Source organism: Furipterus horrens, unplaced genomic scaffold, assembly GCF_987537825.1.
Source record: "Furipterus horrens unplaced genomic scaffold, mFurHor1.1.pri manual_scaffold_4, whole genome shotgun sequence".
In the NCBI taxonomy this organism is placed as follows: Eukaryota; Metazoa; Chordata; class Mammalia; order Chiroptera; family Furipteridae; genus Furipterus; species Furipterus horrens.
The window spans coordinates 122,143,065-122,157,548 of record NW_028327174.1 but is presented as its reverse complement, the minus strand read 5'-3'; positions in this window follow the sequence as shown (position 1 = coordinate 122,157,548).

Genomic DNA, 14,484 nt, shown 5'->3' with positions numbered 1-14,484 from the left:
TTCATAAAAGTTCTGAATCAAAATGTATTCTTATTTTGTAATAGCAATCCGGCTAAAAGAAAATTATTTGAAATGATTTCAGTCCCTGATATATGCCTAATTTCTTTCAGCATATGCTATTTCTTTATTATTATTCTTTTACCAAAAATGGAAAAGAAATAAAAACTCTAGCGGAGTAGGTATATTGAAAATAATTTTTGTATTTATAAATATCTGGAGGTACGTATTCTTCTATCAACTACAAAACTTATTTGCTTGACTTTTCAAGTAAAATTAAGCCCTGCCTTATCATTCTGTTTAACTCTTCTTCACTTCTCTTCTGACTTTATTTGCATGTCTACTAGACTCTTATTTCCCTTCCTTCTAGAATCTCATTCCAGCAATCAACTCCATTGAATTTTCATTTTCTACTTCTCCACGGGCTTTTTCCTCATCCAAATGTCACCCAGCCTAAAAAAAATCTGGCTTCCTGCAGCTTTGCACAATCTGTTTACATGCTATTTTCCCAGTTGTGGAGACCACACTCCCTTTGCCTCCTTGTCCTCTAGCCAGGGCCTGCTCAACATAGTACTTCCTGAAGATGACGGGACACCACACCTCCTTGCTTTCTGGACTAAGCAATGTGCCACACCTGAGTGCTCTTGGCTTCTACCTCTCGTATCCACCTGCCAAATTCTATTCTCCCTTCCCACCCAGTTCAAGTGCAATCACCTCCCAAATTCCTACCCTGCTACCTACTATCCCTCTCCCCAAAAAACTGTACATGTTAACATACATTTTGACTTTTAAGAGTAGCAGAAATTGAGAGAAATCAGGGATGCAAAGAATTACTTCATGGAGAAGCTGGTACTTCCTTTGGTCCAAGAAAAGTCAAGAGACAAAGGAAGTAAGCCAGGTTATTTTATTTTCTGCATGTGAGCAACTAAACTTGTTGTGTAAAGAATAATACTCTTCAATAAGGTAACAATGGATGTTAAAATTTTTATCCTGCTGGTATTTGAGGCTGCTACCATGGAGGATTTTGTTGATTGGACTCTTAAAAAGTTTAATGAAAAAAATCTTGAACACAAATACACACACAAAAGAGAAAATCTGAATCAACTTGAAATAAGGGTTAACTTAGTGGCTGTCTAAACTATCATATTTAAAGAAGCATAGTTTGTCCTTTTTAACAGTATTGATATAACCATTCCAACCCTAACAGATTCCTTATTTACTTCTGAAAATTAATATAACTCAAGAATAAAATATATCCTATAGAGCAGTTTTCACCACTTTGTCCCTGGTGGAAGAGAACAGGACTACCTTTGAGCTCTATCCATCCAAGCCTGCTAATATCATCTTGTTTGTCATCCTAACTGGCAATCCTTTGGTCCTCTTCAGTGGATTCTTGAGTATACGCTCCATAGATGCAATTCTAAATATTTTCTTCTTTTAATTTTCCAATTCTATGCCTCCCAAACCATTCTCAGATAATTATTTGGCCTCTTACTTTACTGAGATGATTTTGAATCTCTGAAGCTCCATCATACCTCAAAGATCTATAGTTCTTTACAACTATTACCTTCTCCTGATTCAGAGGAAACAATATTCCTTCTCACCAAAGTTAGTTCCCTTCCCCTAAATCCCACCTTCTGGGGTATGAAAGGGCCAAATAAGTAGCACTCTTCTTGCCCATCCAAATTCTAAGCATACCGAGAAATGAGGTGAGGATACGGCCCAGGAAACGAAAATGTCACCATTTTTACTGAAGGCTAAACTGAAGAACATGGTTTAGCGTGGGAGCCAAAACCAAATACCCAAATTTGATAGATTTACCCACATGGTCATGCGCAATGCTGGCTTAGGTCAAAGATCCCAGAAAAGGAGTTTTGTAAGGCAGGGTCTGGAGAAGTAAAGAAAACAGCTCTCTGTGGTCAGGATTGATGCCCAAAAGCAAAATGGAGGGGCTGAGCTAAGCAGGGCACACCCGTTTCTTCCTCCTGAATTTACCAGAATAAGTCACTTCATCTCCCTGAGGGTTAGATGTGACCAGGAATGTTACAGTAATTAGGAAGAAAACAAGAAAGGAAACATCAGAAATAAGAAAGAAGCATTCCCCCTAATACTACCCCCTGCCACTAATTTGGAATCTTGTTTCATTTGACATTTTTCTCTTGCCAACATTTTGTTTCTCTGGCCAACATTTTGTCCCTTTCCATGTCTCCATCCTATTCCTTTCAACCACCCCAGTGATACTATCTTTAAAAACAACACTGCAATATCTATATATAAAAGCATTATGTCATATGCCTTATTCTAATGCAATGTTATATGTCAATTATGTTTCAATAAAACCGGAAAAAATTAAACACAAAAAAACTCTATTTTGCCCTGTTGCCCATTTTTACTAGTGTTTATTTCACTGAACTTTGGAACTGAAAAATTCCGTAGGGCTCACTTAGTCCAACTCTCTAGTTTTACAAATGAAGACAATGAGGTCCAGAGAGGTAAAGCGGTTTGCACAAGGTCACCCATTTCTGATGCTTTTCCACTTGCTGATGCTTCTCCTTCAAACACTCATCTCCAGCTCTCATGGCCATTTCCTTCGTATTGTCCAAGTCATAAATCAAACGTCACCTCCTAAAACTCTTCCATAGCCCCTTCCACCTTTTTAAAAAAATCTTCTTTAAGTCGTATGGACTAGAATAAATTTGTAGTGAAATAGCTTTGGGGAAAACAGGAGAATTTTGAAGCCAGCTCCAGAAGATTCAGAAAAGCACAATCACCTTTGCATGGTTTTCAACCTAAGTTATGTATAATGTGTACAGCTATTATAACTTGTTGCTTATTATACCTATTTGATACTTGCCTTGAATTCATGGATGGCTTAAATCTCCTTTTTCTGCCAGTACATAACTCTCACTGACATCAATCAGGGTCACGGTCTCAAGCATAGGGAAGAACTGAACTAACTGTGGTTGCAAATGCGTGTATCTGGCCACTTTGAAAGGCTTCTCTCATCAAATAGTAACCATATTTCTAAGCAGTCTGTTGACTTCAGCACTTTTTGCTATTATTGTGCTCTAATTTAAAATGCCAGCCTGTCTCACTAAAGCATTTTTCCATTCTCTGTCATAAACCGTAACATAAAATACCCCCCTTTATCAAACCCAATTCTTAGTTTCCAGTGGCTAACCACTGTTGCCTTTACAATGTGGTGTCTACTTAAAATGCTTAAATGATTGTCTCAGCAACACCATTAAAAGCTTCGAAAGGTTTAATGGACAGAAGTATTTTTCTTAAGAAAGATGGGGGCAAGGGGAGTATGAAATACAAAACAGAGCAATGGCATAGCAAAACAACTTCCCTGCCACTTTCAATCACCAAACAGAAATGCACACATTTACAAATGTGTGAAGTAGGCTCTTAGAGCCATTCTGGATCTTAAAACAAACAAACAAAACAACATTTCATTCTCCTTTCAAGCTACAAAGCTATGTGAATCACTCACAGGGCCCTTAACTTATCCTGCCTCATTTTATAGTTACCTCCATCTTCCACTGGTCTAGAAACAGCTTGGGACTCCTGGTTCATCTTGTGTTTATGATCCTATTAAGTAGAGTGCACAGAACATAGTAGGTTCTCAATAAATATATGTAGAATTGACATCTTTGGGATCTGTGATTTCAACGTCTAGTTATTTACGGAACAGAGATTCCAGCTTGCATAGGTTCCAGTAGAAAGTTATTACTTAACAAATATCTTTCTCCAGACAGCTGTCATTTTGTTCTTCAAATGATATAACTGGTACCTCTTTATCCCACATCTGTTTTATTTTAAGCAACTCAGGAAGAAAGGAGAAATTTTTGCATATATGCTTATATAGTACTGGGCACATCGTGAATAGTTACAAAATATTTAATTCTATAGATTACGTGTTCAAAGGAAGACAGCTTGCTGCTCTTCCAAGAGTGTTCATTCTTTATGATACAGTGATTGTTCTTAATGACAGCCAGTTTGTTGCTGAAGTATACTATTTCTGGGCACAGTTCCTCACACTCAAATACACACAGGGTGGGGCAAAAGTAGGTTTACAGTTGTGAGTATGTGAAACACAGTTATTCTTCTGTTATCATTTATTAATTATTACATATTATTTTCCATAAGAACTGTAAACCTACTTTTGCCCAACCCCGTATAGCCATAGGAGCATAGCTAATTGCTGTGAAATTCGAGACAATAATTTCAGATTAGAAGGAGTCTTAGAAGTGCAAATGTATTATTTTGTGTTTAGAAACGTCACACTGACATTATGTATCATTTCTTTCACTCAATGGTTTTGAAACACAGCCACGTAGATGCACATTTTAACTGTCATTTAGTGTCCCCATATGAATATTCCACAATATACTTCCGTTATATGCCACTTAGTGGGTTGAGACTCCAGGCGACCCTATGAATGAGTGATGTGCCCAATGTCCTATATGCAATAGCCCTGCTCAGTTTCTGCAGACTCATGCCTATGGCTTCTTTTGTGAAATCAATCTAGCTCATTGGTCTTTGTTTTTTCCAGCTGCTTTCTATTTTTCCCAGCATTATTGTCTTTTCCAAAGAACACCATCTTCTCATAGATGGAGAGCAGGATGACAGCTATTTGGGGTGAGGGGAGGTTAGGGGGTGGAGGAATTAAGCAAAAAGGAAAAAGGACTCATGGACATGGACAATGCTGTGGTGATTGCTGGGGGAGGAGGGTATAAGGGGACTAAAGGGTAATGAAAAAATACAATAAAAATTAAATAAAATACAAAAAAAGAAAAAGAACAAAAAACACTACCTTCCCAAGATGTGCTTGAAAGTAGGACAACTTCACTATTGTCATTTTAAACTCCAGCAATATTTGAGACTTAATTTGTTCTAGGGCCCACTTGTTCACCTTTCTGGCAATCCAGGGTATCCACAGAGCTCTCCTCCAATACCATGTTTCAAAATATATCTTTTTTTTTCCTATAAGCCTTCTTCACTGTCCCAGTTTTGCATCCATACAGAAAAATTGGGAATACAATGGTCTCTAATGATACATTGTTCCTATTAATAATCTTTCCTAATTGTCCCATTGCTTCCCTTCTGAGTCTCTGCATTCTTTTGATTTCTAGGCTGCAGTTTCCATTTGAAGACTGAACTAAGGTAAGTAAAATCTTTAACAAATTCACTACTAATAAATATAGAGCTTATTTCTAATTTTCATTATTACAAACAATATAGCAATGAATATCCCTGTACATGTCTCCTTGTGCACAGGTGCAAGTGTTTCCTGGGTGAAACACCCACAAAATCCAATTTTGCCTGATATTAACATTGTCAGACCTGCTTTCTTTTGGTTCGTTTTTCCCTATCTTTCCTACCCCTTTATTTTTAACTGCTCTGAGTTGTTTTGCCTTGAGTGTCTTTTTAAACATTTGGCTGCATTTTAAAATACATAATTATTGTTTTTGATAATTGAAATTAATTTATATTTATTGTGATTCTTGTTGTAATAGCTCTGATCTCAGCCAACTTACTTTGTTTTTTCTATCTACAGTACCACGATTTTGTTTTTTAGCTTTAACTTTTCTGTTTTTGGTTCATTTTTTTCCCTGAATTCTCTTTTTCCCTCTGCTGTTTCACAAGTGATACAATCAATTTATTCAACATGCCTACTTAAAATCAATCTCTAGTAGCCTTCTGAATAATACAAAGATCCTAGAAAATTTTATTATCAGTCTTTCCTTTTCTCCATTCTATACCAGCTTCTACATCATTGTTGTTAATATCTTAGTATCACCTTGTTTTTAACAACCCTCATCCAACTTAGAAAAAAAAGTTAATATTTAACTTTTATTTGTTCACCAGCATCCTTACTCATGACTGATTTAGACATTCCACTTCTTCCTTCAGGGTTCAATTTTGTTTCCGTTACTATTGCTACATGACAAATTAACCCAAATCTTTATAGCTTCAAACAGCAACAATTTTATTATATTCTGTGGGTCAGGAATTTGGGTAACACTCAGCTGGGCCATTCTTTTGCATCTTATGAATTTGATCATCACACTCAGTGGTACTCAGATAGAGGATGGGCTTTCCTGATGACCAGAGTAGCTACACAAAGCCTCTCTAACATGGAGGTCTCAGAAGAAATGAATCTTCTATGGCAGCTGGCAGCCACCAGAGCAAGTGTCCCAAAGAACCAGTTGAAAGCTGAATGCGGACCTTTCTGATCTAGCCTTGAAAGTCAATGTGGTATCATTTTTACCACATCCTAATGATTTCAAAACAGTCATATGGCCAGTCCAAATGCAAGGAGAGGGAATTCAACTCCATCTCTTGATGGGAGAGTAGCTAGGTCACATTAGAGAAGAGCATGTACAGTATAGCTTTTAAATTAATTTTATCCTTTACCTTAAATGAAGAGGAGTACTACTTCTCATAATCATATAATAGCTTGTATCAAACCACCCCTCTCACTGAGAATACTTACAAACTCTAGCCAACAGTGAAAAAAACATGAAGGCACAAGAGAGGGAGCAAAAAACTGGTAGAAACTATAGGGAGTTGACATTTGGGAGAAGGGAACAGCAATGAACTTCATGCTTTATTGTTTTTCATCTGAGGGTAACTCCAGTTGATGATCTGGCAAGCAGCTAAAATTAAGAGTGAAACTTGCAGTCTTACTGGTTGAAGAATCAGAAAGCAGAGGTCAGACCTGACTCAGTAGCTGGAATATAAAGAAGAAAAACTCCATAAAGGTAAGAGCCCTATATTCTGCACACGAACTGCCCAATTCTCTAGCTATGGGACAGACCGAACAATCTATTCATGGTTAAATAAACAAACTAAACTGCAGAGAAAGTGAAGTTTGAAGTTTGAGTTCAGCCAAGTTAACTCCCTGCTAATACAAAAGAATGCTCCTCAGAGGAACATAAGGAACCCAAACTTTCTATAAGGTATCAATCACAATGTCCAAAATAAAATCCAAAATTATTAGACATTAAAACACAATAAAATATGACTCATACCCAAAGAAAAAGCAATAAATGGAAACTGACTTGAGTGGACTCAAATATCAGAATTAGAAGACATGCTTTAAAGCAGCTATTAGTAATATAGTTAAGGACAAAAATGCTGTACTATAAATGAACTAAAAGGAAAATTCAGCAAAAAAAATATATATATATATAGAAATTACTATTTTAAAAAGAAAATTCTAGACCTGCAGAATACAATATCTGAAATTTAAAATTCACTGAATGGGGTTTAATAGCAGATTAGAGATTATAGAAGAAAGAGTAAGTGAACTTGAAAATATTTATAGAGAAATTATACAATCAGAAGAACAAAAAGAAAAAATGTTGAAAAGAATGAACAGAGCACAGGTACTTTGGGGACAAAATAAAAGCTTTAACATATGTAACTGTAGTCTAGGAAGGACAGATGAAAGAGAATGCCATGCAAAACACACTTTAAAATATAACAAACAGTATGAACAACCAGCACTCTGACTGTGGTTTCTAAATACCATTTCCCAGTAAAATGAACCAGGCCTCTTTTGAGAAAGAGCTGATTCTAGGGCTGGGGCAGATAAAATACAAGATGAGTCTGGAGCATCAGATAGGCTCCCAAAGTAAGAAAGTTAAAAAATAAATAAAAAATTATAAAAAAGAGTAGGGGCATCTCAAAAGGACACATAAGCCAACCTAAAAGAGCTTCCAATGACCAAAGCTGGAACAATCTAAGCAAGAAAATAAATAATGATAGTATTGGATTACAGGCCAAAGAATAAAATAATACCCTGACTATTCTAATATAAACAAACAATTGCATAAATAAAATAAATAGGATGGGGGTATATTTTTCTTACAGAAGAATTCCAAATAATAGATACAGATACTACCTCTTCCAAGAGGTAGTGCTGACTTTCCCTTCCCTTAAGTATAACCTGTACATAGTAACTTGCTTCCAAAGAACAGAAAATGAAAAAGGGAAAAATATTAAGTTTACAGTAGAGAAACCTGGCAGACGCAAACTTAACCACATTGTTAGTTTAATATCACCGGTGGTAAGTCATATTGATATCATTATCCCCTGATATGATTCAATGAGAAGGGTACCCTACCATTATAGTTTTCTTCCCAAAATCCTTAACCTCCATCTCAGCATAAAAAAATAAAAATAAAAAACAAACAAAAAAACCAGACAAATATACATTGAGGAACATTTTTTAAAAATACCTGATCAGTACTCTTCAAAAGTGTCAAAACTGTAAAAAGCAAATAAAATCTGAAAAACTGTTGCAAAATGGAGCAGACGCAAGGGTTTGGGGATAAAATGTAAAGAGGTATCCTAGATTGGATCCTAAAACAGAAAAAAAAAAAAAAATCATTAATGAGAAACCTGTAGTTAATGGCACTGCACCAATGCTACTTTTATAGATTAACAAATATACCATGAGATGTAAGACATCAACAATGGGAATCTTGGTGATGAATATGTAAGGACTCTATACTATATTGGCAATTGTTTTGGTAAATCTAAAAGTATTCCAAAGAAACAATTTATTTTCAAGATAGTCAAAATTTTCCAAATTTGGTGAGATATAAGTCTAAAGATTCAAGAATCTTCCCTGGCCAGGTGACTCCATTGGTTGGAGCATCATCCTGTACATTAAAAGGTTGCAGGTTCCATTCCCAGTAAGGGTACAACTTAGGTTGTGGGGTCAATCCCCAGTCAGGGTGCATACAGGAGGCAACCAATCAATGCTTCTCTCCCTCCCTCACACACCGCTTCCTCTCTCCCCCTTTCTCTCTCCTCCTCTCTCACCCTTCTTAAGATCAAAAAAGATTCAAGAATCTGAACAAACCCAAGCAGGATAAATGCAAAGGACACTACATCTATGCACATCATAGTCTAAAAAAGCTAATCTGCTAAAACACAAAAATAAAGAAAAAATATTGAAAGCAGCCAGAACAAAATGATATTACATGCATGGTAACAATGACACAAATGACAGTAGGCTTCTACTCAGAACGACACAACTACTCATCTAACAATGGAAGCCCAGAAAACACTGGTATGAAATCTTTAAAGTTTCGAATGAATTACAGAAGCACATCTGCCTCTACTTAGCAAAATGGCAGCCCACTTCTGGCTAAATTATCCAAAATTCTGAATGAGTACAGGCTTGAACAATTTCTACTTTATTAAAAACTAGCATCTTTTTTTATTTATTTGTTCATCTATTTTTTCTTTATATTTCAAAACAAACAGAGTCTAAAAGGCTAACTCTCCCCCCCAAAATGACTAATCCTCCCTCCAAAATATCTACCTCTTTCCTTCTTCAGTAGAAATTTTCATGAATATTGAACAAACTGACATAGCATGGAACTAGTTTTCTACTCAAAAGTTTGGGCAGCTACTAAACTGTTGAGTCCTTCAGAAGTTTTCTTTTAGCTCCTCATATTCATAACTCCCCAATTTGATAGAATTCGTTCACTCATGCCCTTAAACTGTTAATAAACTTTTAAAGTTGAAGTCATTTTTAAACAGCAGAAACGAGCCAATCAAAAGGTTGCCATTATCTCTGGTACAATTTTAATCTTTGAGTTTAGGATACACCAATATGCCTTTAGTTATTTTATTTGGTTTCTAACATTTTAACTTCAAATTTTCCCCTTTGTTCATTCCTTTTTATTTTTCTTTTACTTCAAGTAAAAATACAGTTAAAACAACATTAGCTATACATTTTAACTGAACAAGTACCAGGATATTCAGATTTTAAAACCCCTCTGAAACCATAACTCTAACAACTCATGCCCCGCCTCCATATGCTACAATAGGGTCTTTCATTGCAAAACATATCCTCGAGGCAATGTCATTCATCACTGAGTAAATAATGCAAGATAACATAATGAAAAGGGGATTTTGCTTTATTCCCTTAACTATAAATAAAAATATGTAGCACTTTGCAGTATTACCACATGTGGTATGATATTAACTTAAATACCAATCTTTAAGCCAAACTGTAAATAAGATAAACTGTGCTCTCCGGTCTCAAGTTTTAAATGGTCCCTCTTTTCTTTAAATTTACTGGTTTCATGAAGCATATATGAGTGATGGCATATAATTTGTGATTATGTAATGAAAGAGCCAATTGTGATGTGTATAATATGCCCCTCCCCACGAAAACCCCCAACAACTGAAGTTAATGTTGCTGTGGGAATTATAAAAAGTGCTTGTGATGAAGATCAACGCAGTGAAGCCAAGTCACAATCAGAGTCAAAGATGTTTTTCCCAGATAAAGAAAGCAAATCACTGTCAGATGTGGCTTGATTTATATATTCTACGCAGTCAAGGGGGGTAGGGGAGAAAGGTCTAAATGTGAACATTGAAAACAAAAACTGATTTTACTCACATCAGTATCACATAGTCATGCACTGAATTATGCTTCAACATGATGTGAAAGGATGGAACTCAGCTTTCCCAATGACCGCTTGTGTTTATTCAGGCTATCCTGATCATATCTTAGCATCCAGATGCCATTCCTCTTCAGTGCCTAATGTGTTTACGCTCACATTATCAGCAGGCATTGGGTTGCAAAGATCAGATTGGAAGTGATTTCACTCTATTTTCAAAGAGAAAAGAATTTATCCCTTTGATTGCTACTTGCTTGCAAAGTAGAGCTTGCTTCAGTTTTCTAGAGTGCCACTTAAACTAAATTACAGCAGTGATCGCAAAAAGATTCCTGGGACACCTTTTACAGTTATAAAGAAAATATTTCACTTTTCTATTCCTTGGAGAAATTCCCATGGAGGCTGACCAGTGAAAGCACAGGAAAGGTTATTTACCTGCTAAATTGCAACATCTGATTCTTCTTAGGAGATGTGTCGTAATAAACATTGATTTGTTTCCTGGCACTACTAAAGATTTCATATGAAATATCTAAATTTTAAAAGTAGAAAGTAACCTTTCTGTGTCAAAACTGTTAAAGACTGTCAATGGGACACAACAAAGAACTAATTAATCACAACATAGCCTGTTATCAAGTTTGATTCTAATCTTCCCTTGGCCTTTGTCATCTTGCTTAAGGCACAAGACTTTGCATACACTGACAGCTCTCCATTTTCTAGGGCAAATAACCTCATCTGTCTTTTTTTTGTTTTTTAAGTGTATTTATGAACAACTTAAAACTCGCAAAATGCTGTGAAATGTCTATTAAAATAATCTATTTAGAATAACTGATACAAGTGTCTACTATGTAACTGACACTCTCCAAATCTCTTGCGATCCTTTTTATTCTTACTATCCTTTTTACAAATGAGGAAATGATGCTCTAAGAAGCTAAGTGCACAAGGTTACTAAGATTTCAATTCAAGCAGCTGGACTACAGATTATTTCTAACCTCTCTGTCCAGGGCTTCTTTTCCATGGCAATCCTACAGAGTAACCACTGTGTGCTACCTTGTATCAACGTCGTTTGGGAAATCAAACAGGGGCCCATCAAGGTGAGGGGAAACCTGAGAGCTAGGTTCAAGACTGTGAAGGAAGAATAATTATGTCAGAGAAGAGAAGCCAGGGCAAACAATAGACACTGCATCTCTGCCCAGCTTTTTTCTAATTCTAACACTTAAAGAAGAGAGAGCTGAATGCAAATGAAAAATGAGTAACAGACTACTTTGACAGGGAGGAGTATTGAGGCACATTGTAAATTTAACAATGCTTATAGCACCTAAAACATCATACTTGTATTCTTTTCATACTTATGATGAATAATGATTGTGTTTCTAGGTTTAATTAAGTAACTCTCTTAAATATATTTTATACCATATTTTTATTCTTCTTTTAACCACAATTGAGGATTAACTAACCCCACTTCATTCCTCCCTCAATTACTTTGTTATTCAGTACTCATACTAACTAAGCATTGACCAGATAAGAAGTTGAACTTCCCAGACTGGATCCATGGTCACAATTTCAAGCCGTTCACCAATGCTCTCAGTAGGGCTTCTGAGACCTTGCTCACTTAACTTTGACCACACCTACCACATCAATGCTGGACCTCAGTAATTTCCCACTTTGCATTTTTCCCTGCTCAAATCTGCTGAGACTTGCAAATTCCAACCCTTTTCCCCTTCTGACCACCCACAGTTTGCAACTAGCAGTAATTATCTGGGTTATTGCATTATTCCTCTTCAATCAGCTCCCATTCTCAGTCCCCAGATTCACTCCCATGGCCTCTGTTCTCCACACCTGTGCCTGGCCATGGCACACTGCCACCTCCTCCTTCCTTCCCACATCCATATTTCCCCATCCCAACTGATAGGAGCCTTTGGAGTTGTTCAGGTCTTCCTACTGAAAAAAAGAAAGAAAATAAAAAACACACAACAGGAAATTTGGTCAAGATGGTGGCCAAGACAGACATCGCTCGCCTCTTCACACAATCACATCAAAATTACAACTAAAATATAGAACAACCATCAGCCAGAATGGTCAGAAATCAAGTTGAATGGAAGTCTGACAACTACAGAATTAAAGAAACCACAGCCATTGCAACGGAGCCGGCAAGCAGGTGCCATATCTGAGACTCCATCAACCTGGCTAACACTGTTTGACCTGCCTTGAAGATCCCCAGGGACACCACCCCACCCAACTTATGGACCCCCCAAGCTGCTTTTCCATATGAATGGCTGGTCTTGACTCACACTTCACAACTTCCTAAATCCTCTCAAACAAGCAACAGCTGGCTACAGTGAGCTCCAGGCCCAACACAACCCCAAACAGCTTAGATTCACAACTTGGCTCTCTCTGGGAATTTCCAAGCCCAGCACAAGTAGCAGCCATCCCAGGATGCTTTTAGCTCGGGCAGGGTACCCCAGGCAAAACACAGGTTGGGGCTGACCTTGGCCTGCACCACTCAGGAAACCCTAGGGCAAGTGCCCCCAGTGGACAGCTACAGACCACATTGGAGCACCACCAACCTGCCCCTACACAGCTGATCCTCCACAGAAGGCAGAAGTTGGTGGTCAGTTGTCACAGCCAGTCCTTGCAGCTGACTGGCCTGGGTAAATCCCTCCAACTGATCTGCCAACAGCAACCACAGCTCAACGACAAGAGGAGGATGTACTCAGCCCCCACAAAAGGCACACCTCGAGTACCCAGTTTGGGTGACAGGGGAGCCTGTGCCAAAGGACCCTATAGGACATGTGCTACATTAGGTCATACTACCAAGACATAGAATCAAAGCAGTTCTACCCACTACACAGAAACAAACACAGGGAGGCTACCAAATTGAAGGGGCAAAGAAATATGGCCCAAATGAAAGAACAGAACAAAACCCCAGAGAAAGAACTAAACAACACAGAGATAGCCAATCTATCACATGAAGAGTTCAAAACACTGGTGATAAGGATGCTTGGAAAAATGACTGAGTAGGGCCACAGAATAAAGGAAGAAGTGAAGGTTATACAAAGTGAAATAAAGAAAAATATATAGGGAACCAACAGTCATGGGAAGGACGCTGGGATTCAAATCAACTATTTGGAACAAAAGGAAGAAATAAACATTCACCTGGAGCAGAAAGAAGGAATAAGAATGAGAGAGAGAGAGAGAGAGAAGAGGCTTAACAACCTCTAGGATAACTTTAAATGTACCAACATCTGAATCACAGGAGGTGCCAGAAGGAGAAGAGGAAGAGCAAGAAGTTGAAAACGTGTTTTTAAAAATCATGAAAGAAAATGTCCCTAATTTGGCAAAGAAAATAGACATACAAGTCCAGGAAGCACAGAGAGTCCCCAAAAAGTTAGACCCAAAGAGGACCACACCAAGACACATCAAAATTAAAATGCCGAAGGTTAAAGATAAAAAGATAATCTTAAAAGCAGCAAGAGAAAAAAAGAGTTACCTACAAAGGAATTCCCACAGGAATACCAGCTGATTTCTCAAAAGAAACCTTGCAGGCAAAAAGGGACTGGCAAGAGTATTCAAATGTTGAAAAGCAAGGACCTACCACCAAGATTACTCTATCCAGCAAAGCTATCAGATAAAGTGCTACCCAGACAAGGTAAAACTAAAGGAGTTTATTATCACCAAGCCATTATCATATATAATGTTAAAGGGGCTTATTTAAGAAAAAGAAGAAGATCAAAACTATGAGCAGTAAAATGACAACAAACTCACAACTATCAACAACTGAATCTAAAAAATAAAAACAAAAACAAACTAAGCAAACAACCAGAACAGGAACAGAATCATAGGTATGGGGACCATTTGAAGGGTTATCAGCTGGGAGGAGAGAGGGGGAGAAATGGGGGAGAAGCGCAGGGATCAAGAAGCATAACTGGTAGGTACAAAATAGACAGGGGGACATTAAGAATAGTACAGGAAATGAAACAGAGTGACAGCTCTTCCTAAGACACAGAGGCAAACACACACAGGAGACTTCCAGCCAAGATGGAGGCCTAGACTGACACAC